Below are 19,090 nucleotides of genomic sequence, written 5' to 3' on the forward strand. Positions count from 1 at the left end.
AAGAGCAGGCTGTGATCCAGCTGCGTTGGGCAGAAATGGCACACTCGGCACTCTGGCCATGAGCAGCATTCGCTGTGCAGCTGGGGAGCTCCTGGCACAAGCCAGCACCCTGCACTGCAGCTGGAGAACCTGCTAAACTGGGGCCGCCTGCTAAAAAAGTGCTGGTCCACCAAAAGTGAGGAGCTTCAAGATTGCATCCAAAAGACTTTGGAGTTCCAAAATCAGCCTAGATTTGGTCAGGAAGTTTCCAGGTGTCTTGGAATGTACTGTATCTTATGCGATAGAAAAGATAAATCCTGATGAGAGAGAGGAAATGCAAGTTTCTGCCAAACTGTTCATTGTAGGATCAACTTCTTTCGTCATCAACTAGAAATGTATTTGACATGACCTATGCAGTCTATGCAGTCCTTGGAGTTGCACAGCTAGGTTCTCTGATCCGCGCTTCACCTCCTGTTGAAGATGGAGTTAATCTTTCCTTGGAGCATTTGTAGCCTTACTGGGAGGAGTTGGAAAACTTAGCTCAGAACAAAAAGATTGTTGCTGTTGGTCCCTCTGATCTAAATAAAGCACAGTCAGAACAGCTGTATCAGTGGGCACAGGTAAAACCGAATAGTAACTGAGTTAATCTTACCTCTTGCTGTGTGACACCACCTAATTTGACTGCATTTGCTTAACAATTTGACATGCAGCTGTTGACTTACAATGATCCAAAAGAATTGATTTCTGAAGAAAGTTTCCAAGAAGCTCTTCAGGAAAGCATTCCTGACATTCAGCACGTGAGTGGGTATCACTGTGGCTTCTGTGATAGTCACTCCTTGTTAAAAGTAGAGGAATTATCAAATCAAAAGGTGACAATACACCAGCTAAAAGAAGCGGTTCTTAACTAGGATCCATGATCATGTTCTATTGACTTTTTATTTTTTCCTTGCATATAAGATAAAGTTGAGATGTGTAAAAATCTAGTTACCGTCTGTAAACAGTGTCATTGAGGCAGATATCCTTTAGTCATATTTGACAAGATTTTGCCAAATGTCAGTTGCTTTTCTTGTCTCCATAACAATTCACACATATAAGCCATTATATTGTTTGCATTAAACTATTAGCTATAGAGTAAATACTTGCAATATATTGTTTCCTTTTTTTATGACTACCAGAAATCAAGAAAATTGTGGGTAGATGTTTTTTGGCCTAGGCACCAGGGTAATGTATTATATGTATTTTTTAATTTCCAAATAATTTATTAATGTTTCTTACTCTCTAATATAACTAGTGATTTAATAACAGTTAGTAAAACTTAAAGGCTGGGAGATATCTTTCTGTCATTGATAATTATATTTCAGAGTAACTGGAGTAGCTAGGATCTACAAGAAGTGTAAATAAAACTCATTTCTTCAATAAAAAAGGCTTGGGAATATACAATGTGTGATCCTGGACGGTTTCTAGCAAGGGAGGAGAAAAGGCTCTAAAGGACATTATTGGGACATATGAAAAACATAGAATATAGACTGAATTCTTTATATCAACATTATATTTCTTTAACTTGATAAGTGCACTTAAAGTGCTTACATAAGTGAATATCCTTGTTCTTAGGAAATGTACATAGCAGTAGTAAGTGTTTAAGGAATAAGATGTATACAGCCTACCCTCAAGTGTTCTGAAAAATGGACTGATAGACATATATATAGAGAGAATAACCTGGCAGTTGTGGCAAAATGGTAAAATTGGTGGACCTGGGTATGTCCCGGAGGGTAGGGGTGTACTGGAGAACTCTGTATGTAATTTGTATTATAACTGTCTTGTAAGTTTGAAAGTATTTTGAAATTTTAAAAAAAGGCATATATGTTCTAATTTAGAAAATTTAGCAATATATTTTCTTTAGTATAGGGTTATTATTCCATTTCTGCAATTACCTCAAATTTCAGAGTTTCAGCCCTTTATGTTATCAGTATTTCTATACTCAGCTTTATATTTTCTTACTTTAGGAAATGAGTTCAGCATCAAATCACCATGTTTCTCAAAGTCGTACTGCTGTTGAATTTTAATAACTTCTTTGTTATGACAACATTGTCACTCTTTATATTCTATGAGGTCTGCAGAGGAATTTTCTGGCATTGAGGCATTTTAGATAACCTTTGCCTTCCCTAGGGAAGGAGTACACATCAAGTCAAGTGCTCAGCCTTGAATCTTATTCCCTCAGGATTCTTTGATTTAATTTGGGAGACCCTCACCAGGTTTGAAGAGCATGCTGAAGACTTTGGGATTTTGACCTAATTATGGTTACAAGTCCTTTACCTATTTTCTCTTATCAAGGCTGAGACAGACTGTTAAACAGTAATTTTGCCAAAATCTAAAGTTAAATAATTATGGGAAAGAGCACTAGCATGAAAGGGGCCAGTCTCCTCACTCCATGATAGCTAGATTTGTCTGTAGTTGAATCCAAAGTGCTGGACATCATGTCAAGATCATGATAGAAATAGTATGTGCTTTGAACAAATTCAGGAATTGAATCAACCTGCAGCACTTACCAAAGAGCAGATTGTGTTTTGTAGACACTTTAGCGTGGCTTTCTGCTTTTTCAGCTCTTTACCAGATCTGAGGTAGATGGATTACAGGGGCCACATTGACTTTTTGAAATTGCACTACTTCTGGAAACTCAGGCTAAATACAAATGCCTGGTCCAGTCTTCAAGGCTATTTGTTATCTGCCTAATCCAACTTCCTGGGCTGAGAGGTGCTCCCAGTCAACATGACAATTGCATAACCTCTAGCCTATAGATGGTGAATAGTTTTCATTATTGTTCTGTCGTGAGTGCTTGGTAGGGGCTGACTAGTCTGCTGATACGTTATGCCTAAACTCAGTAGGGAAAATGATCAGTGAAATACTGTGTCCTGTGCATTAGGATCCAGAAGTGGGGGCATGTATGCTGTTTGCCATCCCCGAGGTAACTCTGCTGGCTCAGAAGCAGCATTACCTGTGTTGGGAGCATTTAGTCTTAGCTCATTCAAGTACATCCCTTACACCAAACTCATGTAAATTACCAATAAATGTTTACCTGTAATACTAGTTCTCTAATAACAGTACTTAATAAGCATATTTTATACACATTTGAAATTGCCTAGGAAAAAGACATTGTTCCATAGTTCATTTCTTGGTGTGACACAATCAGGATAAAAGATGTAACATCTCTTATGATTATATGGTATACTAAAATGAAGGGAAAAACTAATGTCTTGTGAATCTGTTTCTAAAAGAAATGGTGGAGGGCTTACCTATTTAAACTCTCTATATTTGTCACGTTTAAAAGGACGGAGCTCACTAGGTGGTTCTCTTCAACTTAAAAAATCCACTGTACAAAATTTACTTTCTGCTTTTGGAAGGAATATTAGAAAGCATTCCCGGAAAACTGTCATCGTCCTCTTTATATATATATTCCTTTACATTCCACTCAGCCACTGTAAGTCATCTGTGATGAAAAATGCAAGGGAAGGATGTGGAAAGGGAAGAAAGGGTGAGGAAGTAAATTAATACTTGTTGAAGGTTGGCTAGATGCTGAGTATAGTGCTATGAATTCCAGTAAATCTGTGGAAGTTTTTTTGTACTACAGATCCTCTGTAGTCCATATCCCATTCATTTGTCCATTGACAGGCAAGTGAACAATTTTGAGCGCTTGTCTGATGGAGAGCTTAAATCTTCTGGCATATTTTATTATGCCTCATCAGTGAAACATTAGTTCCTTAAGTTTGATATATCTTTTGAAAGGTATCCAGGGGATTGTCTCTTTGTTTCTTACATAATATTCTCTCACGTTAAAGTCAATTTCTTCAGGGTTTTGTAATATGAGATTATTTTTTCCCCTAGGTATTATATAATAGATGTCATAAATATAGGGATATCATGAGCTTCTCCTTTCCTGCCTGCCCATGCTGTTCTCCTGTCTGTTACCCACATTTTCTTCCTTTTTAACCACTCTTGATCTCAAAAGGTATATAATACCGGAGGCAGGTTTTGGGGGAAGTTCCTGGGGAAAAGAGAGCATTCATGTATTCATGTACACTGGAAAAGGGGTAAGCTATTTTATTATTTATAAAGAATAAATTATTTATTAGTAATAATAAATAGAGTTATTTAGCCAGGCTAAATAACTCTAGAATCTGGTGTTACAGATGCAGACTTTGTATGAGGAATATAAATTACTCTTTTATTTAATTTGTTTTAATTCTTTTATTTAATTCTTCACATGGCCTATATTTGTACATAGGCCATGTGAAGTTACCCCATCTGCAAATTTCTGGTCACAGAAATAAAAATACAGACTCTGAAAGAAAAAAGAAAAGAGACCGTAATTAAAAATAAAAGAAACAATTTAATTTTCTTGGTACTGTTTTGTTGAAAGAAAAAAATACATCTTCAGAGCTATATTCCTCATCAGTGCACAGAGACTGTATATTTTTGTTCACATACTCCTTATTTTCCTCAAGAAAAGCATTTGACTATTGAGATAACTGTCCCTTCCCCTTCATTTTTCCTTATAACTTTCTTTCTTATTCATTTAGAAATGAATAAAAGAGCTCAGTCCTCTTAGTTCTCATCATATCTATTAGATTAAAATTTGTGGAGGACTAAGCTCTAATTCAGATGGGGTAGGGAGAGCTAAGTCAAAACTGAATTTCTGAGAAAGGCAACATGTCCCTTCATCACCTTTAGAGACCCTATTGTATAATAAAGAAGCATCATTCTCCATGGGGAACATTTCATATAGGTAATCATATTCATTTATCAGGAAAGAAAACCAGAAAATTAACCAAATCAGATAGATCAATAATACTTGATAAATCAAATTATTGAACTATTGGACATATTATTAGGGAACTGTCTCAATTTATCTCACACCATCACAACTTTTGGATGATAGAAGAAAAATAGATTTGGAGTTAAAAACATTAAAAAGGATATTTATTTAATTATAAATAGGAATTTAATGTGCTATGCAAATGCCAAGCACAATTTCAGGTTAAGTAGATCAAAATGGAGAGAAAATAGATTTCCACAGTGCTGGAACTATTCTTGATCTCAGAGTATCTGTCATTAATATTCTCCGTTTAACATTTATAGAAGATTTATGCATACACTGATGGAAGAATTAACCTCTGAATCTATAATGTCAAGTGCTTTCCATAAATTGCTTACAGATACCTGCTTGAAGGATTTTGGCTGTTTACAATTAGAACTGACACTACTAATCTTGCAAAAACTGATTATTTTTTCTTTTTGGCATGGGCAGGCACTGGGAAGCAAAAACATGATTTTATTAATATTATTTGCAGATGCATCAAAAGCACAAAGACTTAGGGCTTAATTTTGTCTTATTTTATGTAGCCATACTATGCACATATAGTATAGACATAGCTTCACCCCCCTGTACAACTTTCTGAAATGATGGAAGTGTTCTGAGCTGTCCATTATGATAATCACTAGCCATGACTACTGAGCAGTTGATGTGTGGCTAATGCATCCAAGTCACTAATTTTTAAATTTTATACAACTTTAATAATTTACACTAAAACAGCTACTACTGTGTGTTTAGTGGCTACCGTATCAAACATCACAGAGCTAGAGTGATTAGTTCATGGGAATGCTGTTGCATTGGTTTATTTTCCAGTGCTTACCCCTCTTCCTACAACAACACAAGACCAACATTTCACCACCACCCTTAATTATCAATAAAAAATGCGGTGTGATTATTTCAACTTTAAAATACCAGGATAGGATTAATAGTTGTATTCCAGAGAAGCCAAGTACACAAGATAACTTAATGGCTGGGAAAAGAATGGTTCCTGAAGAGTACCAAGAAAGCCTTTAGTAAATATTAGCTATTTTGAGCTTCATTTTTGAAGTACACTATAGTTGAAATACAGACATACATTAATTTATGAAGAAAGCTCTATTTGGGTGGATTTTTACAAGAGGTTCAAGAAATATGGACCATTATAAAATAATAGGGTGTCACACTGTATATTTATAGAAACAGGTGAGTTTTTCACATATAAAAATTGCCATTGTTAGTTATGCAATGAAGTCACTTTCACACTGCAGTACATCAAAGAGACTCAAAGATGAAATTGATTTTCCCCATAAATCACTCCTCTTTAGAGGGGAGGCAGACAAGTAAAGAGATCACTTAGGTAAAATGTTTTAAGGTTTGTGGTAGTAGCAGTCAGAGCAATACAGGACTCATAGAGAGATGCCTAACCTATTTGAGAAGGGCAGATGGGAATTTAGAACAACTAAATGGGCAGTTTTAGACCGACTAAGTGGCCAGTTTTGAACGATTAGTAGGAGTTCACCAGGTGACAAAGGAGGGTGGTGAAATGCATTCAAGGTTCAGGAGTAGCATGTGTAAAGAAGAGAGAGGCAAGAGAACACAGTAAGAACAGAATAATAGAACTTAACAGTTCAGCCAGACCACCGGCTTCTGAGATTGAGGCAGGTGGAGGTTAGCATGGAAGCAAAATGAGAAGCTTGACAGATTGCAGGGTCATCATTTTAGGAAGACTGGATTTTATCTAGAAGAGAGTGGATGCCTGAAGGATTCAAAAGAGAGGGATCAGTTTTATGTTTTGAGATGTAATCTTGCAGGATTACATGGAATGGATTGAAGACCAGGGCAGTAAGATCAGTGAAGAGATTGAAGAAGTGAATGTGAAATCCTGAATGGGTATAAGAGAAGAATGGATGCAGAGGAAATAAGTTCTCTATGTTGATAGGGAGGCAGGATGCTCAGGGATATTATCTGTGAAGTAAGTGGAGAGTGAAGGGAGAGAATTGGCTTGGAAACTTGAAGATGCTGATGATGTTTTGTCCCTGATATTGAAGGAATTTGTACAGATAGCTGAGTAGTGCTCTCAGAGGCCTGCCTGGGTGGCCTGGAGGCATAGCTGAGGTTATTAACCACAGTTGTGAAGTGACGCAGTATCTCTGAAATAACTTCCCCAGAATGTGAAATGGGCACAATGAGACTGAGAGATGGTTAGTGCTTAATTTTAGTCTGGGTTCAACTAAAGGTCTAGGGGTAAATTAGGCATAGATATTTATGAGTGGGTATTTAACGTAAAGAGAATGTTTTTTTAGGATGGGAAGATAATTAAAATAGGTAAGGGCTGGTAGATTGGGAGAAATTTGAGTAAAAAATTTGGAAAAATTCTTGAAGCTATTTAATAGGCCGATCAGAAATAAGAGACAAAAAGTTGTAATGACAGTAAGTATAAGCAGAGGATAGAAAATTGAGATTTTATATTTCAAAAGAAGAGCAATTCCTTTTAATCACAAGATCTGGAATATGGTCTTGGGTGTGAAGGGCTGAAACAATGTAATGATGAATGTCATTTGGATGGAGAAGAGCGAGATGTTGCATGCCTGGATGACATCAGAGTCATCTTCAAGGGCACTGAACTCACGCAGGCCCTTGGTGGTGTTTGGGTTAGAAAGGAATGTTATGGGCAGGTGATAACACTTCTTTGAACATGAGGAAGTTAACAGTAGACAGTAGATGACTGTATAGTTGAACAGCATAGACTTCAAAGGAAAAATTTTTTTTTTCTTTCACAAAACAGTTGGGAAATAAATGGTTGGAAGGGTCAATGTGGCTCTCGTATGAAAACCCAATATTTGGGCTTTGGTGACATGTAGGACTTAGCAAATGTGCTGGATAAATAGAAAAGTCCACAAATCAGGCAGTGGTCTCAGGAGAGAGACAGGTTTCATAATATAGTGAGGAAAAAGAGGTACTTTCTCTGCAAAAGTTTGGGGGATAAAGGCATGTGTCTTCAATGAAATGGATTATTTCAGAGAGCACAGCAGGAAGACCTGGGAGGCAGGGGAGGATAGCTTTGTGAACAATGCACAACAAAGTAAGATGCTTGAGAGAATGAGTGATGTTCTTACATTTTGGGTAGTGGTATGAGCAGAAGTAAGGTATGAAAAATTAGTTGGCTTCCATTTTTCAAAAGAAATTAGAGTGATTTTGATGTTCCTAAATTAATAACTTGCTCATCTTCCCAACCACCAAAGCTATTACTCTAATGAATCTATAATATACTCATATCTGTGGAAAAAAGTAGAAACGATGGAAAAAGTATCCATACTCCTATAAAAGGCCAATCTTCCTTTTCTGTGGAGCTTGTCCTTCCTTACCTACTCAGAATCTTCCATTGCTCTAGCATCCTCCCTCATATATAAAAGTCCTCTCAATACCCCTTTGCTTCTGTAACACCCCCCCCCCTTCTGGGTTTCTTTCTAATTCACTGACAAGCCCTTTGGTTAGTGACTAGTCCTTTATTTAACGTATACATTTTGGAATGCCCCAGGGCTCAGATCTAGGCCCTCTTCTTTTCTCTAGACTCTAGATTATCCAACCCAAGCTAATGGATTGAAAATAATATTTAAATGCTGTCAATTCCCAAACTTCTATCAGATCAGACCTTGACCCTGAACAGTAAGCTCAGCCAGGCACCTACTTATCATTTCCACTTGGAAATTTTTTGATTTCTCAGACTTCTTTGTCATAAATAGAGTTCTTGATCCCCTCTTTCCAGACCCCAGGATAGTTCCAAGACTATCCTAATAGCTTTACTAACATTAACGTATTTATTACTAATGATAACTTATACCTCATCAGTAGTTCCCTAAGGAGCTTGCTTTGGGTTTTATAAAAACCTGACTTGAAGTGTGCTGAGCATGAAAATGTTATCCACCACCTGTGTCTTTATAGAAAATAAATATCATAATAAGTTTAAGTGAATATCCTTAATAACACTTTGCTGGGCCACTCACTGTTTATAAAAATGCCTTTTCTTTTTCTGATGCTGCACAATAACTGTTTAAAGGCCTATTAATAGATGTTTTATTAAAAGTGAATTATCTGTTGATTTGGCTTCCAGTGAACTGTATCTTCATTTTCCTGTTTAAAGATATTATGAAGTATGAATTTCTAGTATTTTCCCTACCCAGCTGTTCATAATTATTAACAGATGCTGTCATTCATCTCACTAAAATGCGAGGGCAACTTGCAGCATATCTCTTGAATATTACAAATAGATCTATTATTTTAGACCTTGATTTATGATGGCTTTCTGTTATAGATTTTTTTTTTATTTTTTTATTTTTATTTATTTATTTATTTTTTATTTTTTTTTTATTAACGGAAAGAAAAAAAAGAAATTAACACAACATTTAGAAATCATACCATTCTACATATGTACTCAGTAATTCTTAACATCATCACATAGATGCATGATCATTGTTTCTTAGTACATTTGCATCAGTTTAGAGGAACTAGCAACACAACAGAAAAAGATATAAAATGTTAATATAAAGAAAAGAAATAAAAGTAGTAGTAATAGTAAAAAACAACAACAACAAACAAACCAACAAGCAAACAAAAACAAAAAAAACCCTATAGCTCAGATGCAGCTTCATTCAGTATTTTAACATGATTACTTTACAATTAGGTATTATTGTGCTGTCCATTTTTGAGTTTTTGTATCTAGTCCTGTTGCACAATCTGTATCCCTTCAGCTTCAATTACCCATTGTCTTACCCTGTTTCTAACTCCTGCTGAACTCTGTTACCAATGACATATTTCAAGTTTATTCTCGAATGTCCGTTCACAACAGTGGGACCATACAGTATTTGTCCTTTAGTTTTTGGCTGGATTCACTCAGCATAATATTCTCTAGGTCCATCCATGTTATTACATGGTTCACAAGTTTATCTTGTCTTAAAGCTGCATAATATTCCATCGTATGTATATACCACAGTTTGTTTAGCCACTCGTCTGTTGATGGACATTTTGGCTGTTTCCATCTCTTTGCAATTGTAAATAACGCTGCTATAAACATTGGTGTGCAAATGTCCGTTTGTGTCTTTGCCCTTAAGTCCTTTGAGTAGATACCTAGCAATGGTATTGCTGGGTCGTATGGCAATTCTATATTCAGCTTTTTGAGGAACCGCCAAACTGCCTTCCACAGTGGTTGCACCCTTTGACATTCCCACCAACAGTGAATAAGTGTGCCTCTTTCTCCGCATCCTCTCCAGCACTTGTCGTTTTCTGTTTTGTTGATAATGGCCATTCTGGTGGGTGTGAGATGATATCTCATTGTGGTTTTGATTTGCATTTCTCTAATGGCCAGGGACATTGAGCATCTCTTCATGTGCCTCTTGGCCATCCGTATTTCTTCTTCTGGTAGGTGTCTGTTTAAGTCTTTTTCCCATTTTGTAATTGGGTTGGCTGTCTTTTTGTTGTTGAGTTGAATAATCTCTTTATAAATTCTGGATACTAGACCCTTATCTGATATGTCATTTCCAAATATTGATTCCCATTGTGTAGGCTGTCTTTCTACTTTCTTGATGAAGTTCTCTGATGCACAAAAGTGTTTAATTTTGAGAAGCTCCCATTTATTTATTTCCTTCTTCAGTGTTCTTGCTTTAGGTTTAAGGTCCATAAAACCACCTCCAGTTGTAAGATCCATAAGATATCTCCCAACATTTTCCTCTAACTGTTTTATGGTCTTAGACCTAATGTTTAGATCTTTGATCCATTTTGAGTTAACTTTTGTATAGGGTGTGAGAGATGGGTCTTCTTTCATTCTTTTGCATATGGATATCCAGTTCTCTAGGCACCATTTATTGAAGAGACTGTTCTGTCCCAGGTGAGTTGGCTTGACTGCCTTATCAAAGATCAAATGTCCATAGATGAGAGGGTCTATATCTGAGCACTCTATTCGATTCCATTGGTCGATATATCTATCTTTATGCCAATACCATGCTGTTTTGACCACTGTGGCTTCATAATATGCCTTAAAGTCAGGCAGCGCGAGACCTCCAGCTTCGTTTTTTTTCCTCAAGATGTTTTTAGCAATTCGGGGTACCCTGCCCTTCCAGATAAATTTGCTTATTGGTTTTTCTATTTCTGAAAAATATGTTGTTGGGATTTTGATTGGTATTGCATTGAATCTGTAAATCAATTTAGGTAGGATTGACATCTTAACTATATTTAGTCTTCCAATCCATGAACACGGTACGCCCTTCCATCTATTTAGGTCTTCTGTGATTTCTTTTAACAGTTTTTTGTAGTTTTCTTTATATAGGTTTTTTGTCTCTTTGGTTAAATTTATTCCTAGGTATTTTATTCTTTTAGTTGCGATTGTAAATGGGATTCGTTTCTTGATTTCTACCTCAGCTTGTTCATTACTAGTGTATAGAAAAGCTACAGATTTTTGAATGTTGATCTTGTAGCCTGCTACTTTGCTGTACTCATTTATTAGCTCTAGTAATTTTGTTGTGGATTTTTCTGGGTTTTCTACATATAGTATCATATCGTCTGCAAACAGTGATAGTTTTACTTCTTCCTTTCCAATTTTGATGCCTTGTATTTCTTTTTCTTGCCTAATTGCTCTGGCTAGAACTTCCAACACAATGTTGAATAATAGTGGTGATAGTGGACATCCTTGTCTTGTTCCTGATCTTAGGGGGAAAGTTTTCAATTTTTCCCCATTGAGGATGATATTAGCTGTGGGTTTTTCATATATTCCCTCTATCATTTTAAGGAAGTTCCCTTGTATTCCTATCTTTTGAAGTGTTTTCAACAGGAAAGGATGTTGAATCTTGTCAAATGCCTTCTCTGCATCAATTGAGATGATCATGTGATTTTTCTGCTTTGATTTGTTGATATGGTGTATTACATTAATTGATTTTCTTATGTTGAACCATCCTTGCATACCTGGGATGAATCCTACTTGGTCATGATGTATAATTCTTTTAATGTGTTGTTGGATACGATTTGCTAGAATTTTATTGAGGATTTTTGCATCTGTATTCATTAGAGAGATTGGTCTGTAGTTTTCTTTTTTTGTAATATCTTTGCCTGGTTTTGGTATGAGGGTGATGTTGGCTTCATAGAATGAATTAGGTAGTTTTCCCTCCACTTCGATTATGTTGAAGAGTTTGAGGAGAGTAGGTACTAATTCTTTCTGGAATGTTTGATAGAATTCACATGTGAAGCCATCTGGTCCTGGAGTTTTCTTTTTAGGGAGGTTTTGAATAACTAATTCAATCTCTTTACTTGTGATTGGTTTGTTGAGGTCGTCTATTTCTTCTTGAGTCAAAGTTGGTTGTTCCTGTCTTTCCAGGAACCTGTCCATTTCTTCTAAATTGTTGTATTTATTAGCGTAAAGTTGTTCATAGTATCCTGTTATTACCTCCTTTATTTCTGTGAGGTCAGTAGTTATGTCTCCTCTTTCATTTCTAATCTTATTTATTTGCATCCTCTCTTCTTCTTTTTGTCAATCTTGCTAAGGGCCCATCAATCTTGTTGATTTTCTCATAGAACCAACTTCTGGTCTTATTGATTTTCTCTATTGTTTTCATGTTTTCAATTTCATTTATTTCTGCTCTAATCTTTGTTATTTCTTTCCTTTTGCTTGCTTTGGGATTAGTTTGCTGTTCTTTCTCCAGTTCTTCCAAGTGTACAGTTAATTCCTGCATTTTTGCCTTTTCTTCTTTTCTGATAAAGGCATTTAGGGCAATAAATTTCCCTCTTAGCACTGCCTTTGCTGCGTCCCATAAGTTTTGATATGTTGTGTCTTCATTTTCATTTGCCTCTAGGTATTTACTAATTTCTCTTGCAATTTCTTCTTTGACCCACTTGTTGTTTAAGAGTGTGTTGTTGAGCCTCCATGTATTTATGAATTTTCTGGCACTCCGCCTATTATTGATTTCCAACTTCATTCCTTTATGATCCGAGAAAGTGTTGTGTATGATTTCAATCTTTTTAAATTTGTTAAGACTTGCTTTGTGACCCAGCATATGGTCTATCTTTGAGAATGATCCATGAGCACTTGAAAAAAAGGTGTATCCTGCTGTTGTGGGATGTAATGTCCTATAAATGTCTGTTAAGTCAAGTTCATTTATAGTAATATTCAGGTTCTCTATTTCTTTATTGATCCTCTGTGTAGATGTTCTGTCCATTGATGAGAGTGGTGAATTGAAGTCTCCAACTATTATGGTATATGTGTCTATTTCCCTTTTCAGTGTTTGCAGTGTATTCCTCACGTATTTTGGGGCATTCTGGTTCGGTGCGTAAATATTTATGATTGTTATGTCTTCTTGTTTAATTGTTCCTTTTATTAGTATATAGTGTCCTTCTTTGTCTCTTTTAACTGCTTTACATTTGAAGTCTAATTTGTTGGATATTAGTATAGCCACTCCTGCTCTTTTCTGGTTGTTGTTTGCATGAAATATCTTTTCCCAACCTTTCACTTTCAACCTATATTTATCTTTGGGTCTAAGATGTGTTTCCTGTAGACAGCATATAGAAGGATCCTGTTTTTTAATCCATTCTGCCAGTCTATGTCTTTTAATTGGGGAATTCAGTCCATTGACATTTAGAGTTATTACTGTTTGGATAATATTTTCCTCTACCATTTTGCCTTTTGTATTATATATATCATATCTGTCTTTCGTTCTTTCTACACTTTTCTCCATGTCTCTCTCTTCTGTCTTTTTGTATCTGACTCTAGTGCTTCCTTTAGTATTTCTTGCAAAGCTGGTCTCTTGGTCACAAATTCTCTTAGTGACTTTTTGTCTGAGAATGTTTTAATTTCTCCCTCATTTTTGAAGGACAATTTTGCTGGATATAGGAGTCTTGGCTGGCAGTTTTTCTCTTTTAGTAACTTAAATATATCATCCCACTGTCTTCTAGCTTCCATGGTTTCTGCTGAGAAATCTACACATAGTCTTATTGGGTTTCCCTTGTATGTGACGGATTGTTTTTCTCTCGCTGCCTTCAAGATCCTCTCTTTCTTTTTGACCTCTGACATTCTAACTAGTAAGTGTCTTGGGGAACGCCTATTTGTGTCTAATCTCTTTGGGGTGCGCTGCACTTCTTGGATCTGTAATTTTAGGTCTTTCATAAGAGTTGGGAAATTTTCAGTGATAATTTCTTCCATTAGTTTTTCTCCTCCTTTTCCCTTCTCTTCTCCTTCTGGGATACCCACTACACGTATATTTGTACGGTTCACATTGTCCTTGAGTTCCCTGATACCTTGTTCAAATTTTTCCATTCTTTTCCGGATAGTTTCTGTTTCTTTTTGGAGTTCAGATGTTTCATCCTCCAAATCACTAATTCTATCTTCTGTTTCTTTAAATCTGTCATTGTAGGTATCCATTGTTTTTTCCATCTTTTCTACTTTATCTTTCACTTCCATAAGTTCTGTGATTTGTTTTTTCAGTTTTTCTATTTCTTCTTTATGTTCAGCCCATGTCTTCTTCATGTCCTCCCTCAATTTATCGATTTCGTTTTTAAGAGGTTTTCCATTTCTGTTCGTATATTCAGCATTAGTTGTTTCAGCTCCTGTATCTCATTTGAACTATTGGTTTCTTCGTTTGACTGGGCCATATGTTCAATTTTCTGAGCGTGATCCGTTATCTTCTGCTGGCGTCTGGGCATTTAGTCAGATTTCCCCGGGTGTTCGACCCCACAGGTTGAAAGATTTTTCTGCGCAGTCTCTCGGTTCTGTTCTTTCTATCCTGCCCAGTAGGTGGTGCACGTGGCACACGCCTGTCTGTGGGTTCCACCAGCGAAAGTTGCTGTGGGTCCCTCAACTCTGGAAAACTCTCGCCGTAGGGGAGGTTCGGCAACCGAAGCGTCTTGGAAGAATGCCAGCCGGCCCGGGGTTCCAAACGCGGGGAGGGTCGCCGGCTGTCGCAGCACAGGAGAGCGTCCGGCCAAATTAGCTAGTCGGCCCGGGGCACCAAGCGTGGCGGGAGGGCGCCAGCTGTCGCAGCCCGGGAGAGTGCACTGTTCCCAGCCGACGGGGGAGTCACGTGTTTGGAAGGGATCCCCCGGTCACTGTTCTCCGCAGTCTGGGGATTTCCGACCCAACTATCTCAGTTGTTCCGGGGGGCCTCGTGTGGTGGGGGCACCAGCCGCCGCGGCCTAAGGGGACCGCCTGTCCAATTCTACCAGCTGGCCTGGGAAGGTGGAAGGGAGGGACTCCGGTCGCTTGCTGTCCCACCCAGGAAAGCCCGTGCCCCTTGGTGATCTCACCGGAGCTGGTTCTCCCAGATAGTCAGCCGTTCCAGGATGGGGTACGCTGTCCCTTTAATCTCCCTCGTGGCTCCGGGAGCTGCTCTGTATTATCTCCACTCCCCCAGTAGTTGTTCTGGAGGAGGGAAGGTGAGGGCGGCAAGGCTGTCGAGGCTGGTGGCGGAGGAGCACGGTGAAGGCGGGGGAAGAGGGCACCGTGTTGGTTGGAGAGCAGCCGGAGCAGGAGGGGGAGGAGGGGGGTAGGGAGGTCGGGCGGCTCGGCTGCTGCGGGGCGCGTGCGCCGCGCGGCGGGCCGGCGGAGAAAGAGAGGGGGTAGGGAGGTCGGGCGGCTCGGCTGCTGCGGGGCGCGTGCGCCGCGCGGCGGGCCGGCGGAGAAAGAGAGGGGGTAGGGAGGTCGGGCGGCTCGGCTGCTGCGGGGCGCGTGCGCCGCGCGGCGGGCCGGCGGAGAAAGAGAGGGGGTAGGGAGGTCGGGCGGCTCGGCTGCTGCGGGGCGCGTGCGCCGCGCGGCGGGCCGGCGGAGAAAGAGAGGGGGTAGGGAGGTCGGGCGGCTCGGCTGCTGCGGGGCCTTTTTTTTTATTTTTAAAAAATATTTTTATTGAAAAATATTCACACATATACAGTCTATACATGGTATACAATCGATGGCTCACAATATCATCACATTACATTCATAACTGTAATCATTTTTCACTCCAGAAAAGAAATAAAAAAAAACCTCATACATCCCATGCCCCTTATCCCTTACCCCTCCCTCTCACTGACCAATTTACCCTATTTTTACCCTTTATCCCCCCCATTATTTATTTATTTATTTATTTATTTATTTATTTATTTATTTATTTATTATCCTTACTTTTTAACTCATTTCTCCATACCCTGGATAAAAGGAGCATCAGACACAATCACACAGTCACACTGTAAAAGCTACATAGTTATACAATTGTCTTCAAGAAACAAGGCTACTGGAATACAGCTCTTCAGTTCAGGTACTTCCCTCCAGCCACTCCAATCAATTAGAAACGATATCTATTTAATGCATAAGAATAACCTCCAGGATAACCTCTCCACTCTGTTTGAAATCTCTCAGCCACTGAAATTTTATCTCGTTTCTCTCTTCCCCCTTCTAGTCCAGAAGGCTTTCTCATTCTCATGATGCTGGATCTCAGCTCATCCCAGGAGTCCTGTCCCATGTTACCAGAGAGATTTTCACCCCTTGGAGTCATGTCCCACATAGGGGGGAGGGCAGTGAGTTCACCTGCTGTATTGGCTTAGAAGAGAGTCCACCATAGATCTATTTTAAGTAATTCTGATGGAATTTTCCAATTTGTACTTCATACTATTGTCCCTAGAAAGGGAGTTTGGTATATATAAGGGTTTGAAAAGTATTTTTTTCCATAACCTTTGACAGAATTCAAATATATAAAGTATATGTGCTATGTGGTATCGGTGTCTTCTTTTCCCATGGGATACAGCTACTGGTTGGAGGCAGGTGTGTGATCATAATTGTGTCATCAGTGGTAGGCAGTTCCTCCTTGCCTGTTAGTTTACAGTCATCCTGGGGGGTAGCTTCTTGCATTTCAGTAGTCCACAATGAGTTCACTGCCCATGATGTGAATGACTATGAAAGAGGGCCTGCTGTCTCCCTCTGTCCAATACTACTTGTCTTACATTTTCCTGTTAGCACAGCTTTACTGTTTGGACCAATTCCTTGTATAAGTCATATCTCCCTAAAGAAATGACTGAGTCTCAGGCATCTATGTTCTTATGCTTGAGTATTTTATATTCTTGACGTCCTCTGAAACTCTGATGCTCTCAACCTCCATCTGGTTTTTTGGGCACTCCCAAGTATCCTTGAGAAAAGGGCTAAGGGTAGCCTGTGGAAAACAGAAGCAATGATATTGACCAATGTCTACTTCTAAGGTTTTATTTTCTTCAAAAATGTATAAAGCCAATCAGATCTTTCTCTGTGGCATTACTTTTTGTCACCTTGTGTTAATTATCTTCTTTTAGCCTTATATATAACACACATATAAAGTGAGATAATGATTTTTAGCCCCAATATTGTTTTGAGGATCATCATAAATTCTAAACTCAAGGCATACTTTTTAACCTGAAAAGGATCATATCTGTAATTAATATGTTCCTTTTTTTTTCCAGTTTAGACAACAAAAGCAGGCTGTGCCTCTTCATTGCTCAAACCATAACAGTTTGAGACCTTACTTGGCTAGATTTATAGGAAATACTTTTTATTTTCCTCTTGCTGTCTCCTCCCAAGATAGTTCCTAGGAAATCTGAGGAGTTCTTTCCTATCATCCTGGTGCTCACTTGTCAATTGCCCATGAGTTATGCTGCTCTGAAGCTTTCATGGTTACTTTTAGCCATTGTATAATTTCTCCAAGCTCCAACCATGGGCATGGCAATTTCAAACCTCCCAAAGTATAGGAGGTACTGGAACTGTTTTCTTTCCTCCTTCCTTCTGCGTTTTTAGTCAGGTTATAATTAGTATATTTTACATACAGTAAAATTCTCCCCTTTTAGTGTGGAGTTCTGTGAATTTTGACTAAAACATATTGTCATATAACTACCAAGTAAGCTATAGAGAAGATTCATTGACCCAACATACTCCTCCAAATTCCCTTGTTCTTGCAGTCAACACCTTCCTTTGGTCAATGAAAGTCATTCATCTGCTTTCTATTTCTATAGTTTTGCCCTTTTCAAAATATCTTATCAGTTGAATCATATAGTAGGTAGTCATTTGAGTCTGGCTTCTTTCACTTTCCATAATGCATGTGAAAGTCATTTATAGTGCCTTATGACTCAATAGTTTATTCCTTTTTATTGGTGACTATTGTCCCATTGTATGGCTGTAGTCAACTTGTTTGTTCACCAGCTGAGGGACATTTGGATTTTCTTCAGCTTTTGAAAAGTATAATTAAGTCATGAGAAACTTTCATGAACAGGTTTTATGTAAACATAGATTTTCATTTCTCTTGGGTCAGTAACTAAGTATGGGATGTCTGGGTTGTGTGATTGTCATGCTAGAATTTGAATAAAACTGCTGAAGTGATTGTCAAAGGGTCTGTACCATTTTTCATTCCCACCAGCAAGGCAGGAGAATTCCAGTGGCTCCACATCCTCCACTAGCCCTTGGCATTGTCAGTTTTGTTGTTTCCTTTAGCCATTTTAATAGACATGTGGCTGTATCTGGTAGTTTTAATTTGCATTTTCTTAATGACTTATGATTTTGATATCCTTTCATGTGTTTATTTTCCATCCCTGTATCCTCTTTGGTTAAGTGACGAAGTATTTCCCAATTACTCTTTTTTATTTTTATTTTTTTTCCAAATATAGTGTTTTGATAGTTTTTCATATATCCTTGATAACAGTTCGTATTAGATAGGTATTTTGTGGATATTTTGTTCTAGTCTGGAATTTCTCTTTTCATTGTCTTAAACTGTGTCTTTCAAAGAGTAGATATTTTAATTCTGATGAGTTCCAATTTATCAGTTTTTTTTCTTTATGGCTTGTATTTGTGTTATTGTATCTAAGAAATATTTGTGTAAGCCAAATCTCAAAGATTCCTCCTACATTTTTTATGTTTTTGGTTTTTATATTCACGTCTATGATTAATTTGAAGATAAACTTTGTATATGGTGGAAGTTATAATTTGAAGTTAATTTTTCATATAAATAAATGTCCAATTGTTTCAACACCATTATGAACAGGATATCCTTTCCTCATAGATTTGTTTTGGAAGCTTTGTTGAATATAAATTGACCATATGTGTTTGGGTCTATTTTTAGACTCTTTTTTCTCTTCCATTGATATCTATATCTGTCCTTTCACCAATACTGTACTGTCTTTATTACTATGGTTTCATTGTACAGTAAATAAAGTGTTTATTCCGTTTTTACTTTTAAAATATTTCATTTTATCTTGAAATAAGGTAGTATAATTCTTCATTGTTCTTTTTCAAAGATTTTTGGC

General features: G+C 37.8%; 1 protein-coding gene and 1 pseudogene across 12 annotated transcripts in view; both read left to right on the top strand.

The window, feature by feature from the left end:
• NOL4 (nucleolar protein 4) overlaps positions 1–19,090 on the top strand; it is a 377,490-nt gene that overhangs the window by 241,190 nt on the left and 117,210 nt on the right. The window lies entirely within an intron of this gene.
• LOC143662758 (glutamate--cysteine ligase regulatory subunit pseudogene) lies at positions 59–883 on the top strand (annotated as a pseudogene).

The sequence above is a fragment of the Tamandua tetradactyla genome, chromosome 18, assembly GCF_023851605.1.
Source record: "Tamandua tetradactyla isolate mTamTet1 chromosome 18, mTamTet1.pri, whole genome shotgun sequence".
NCBI classification, from domain to species: Eukaryota; Metazoa; Chordata; class Mammalia; order Pilosa; family Myrmecophagidae; genus Tamandua; species Tamandua tetradactyla.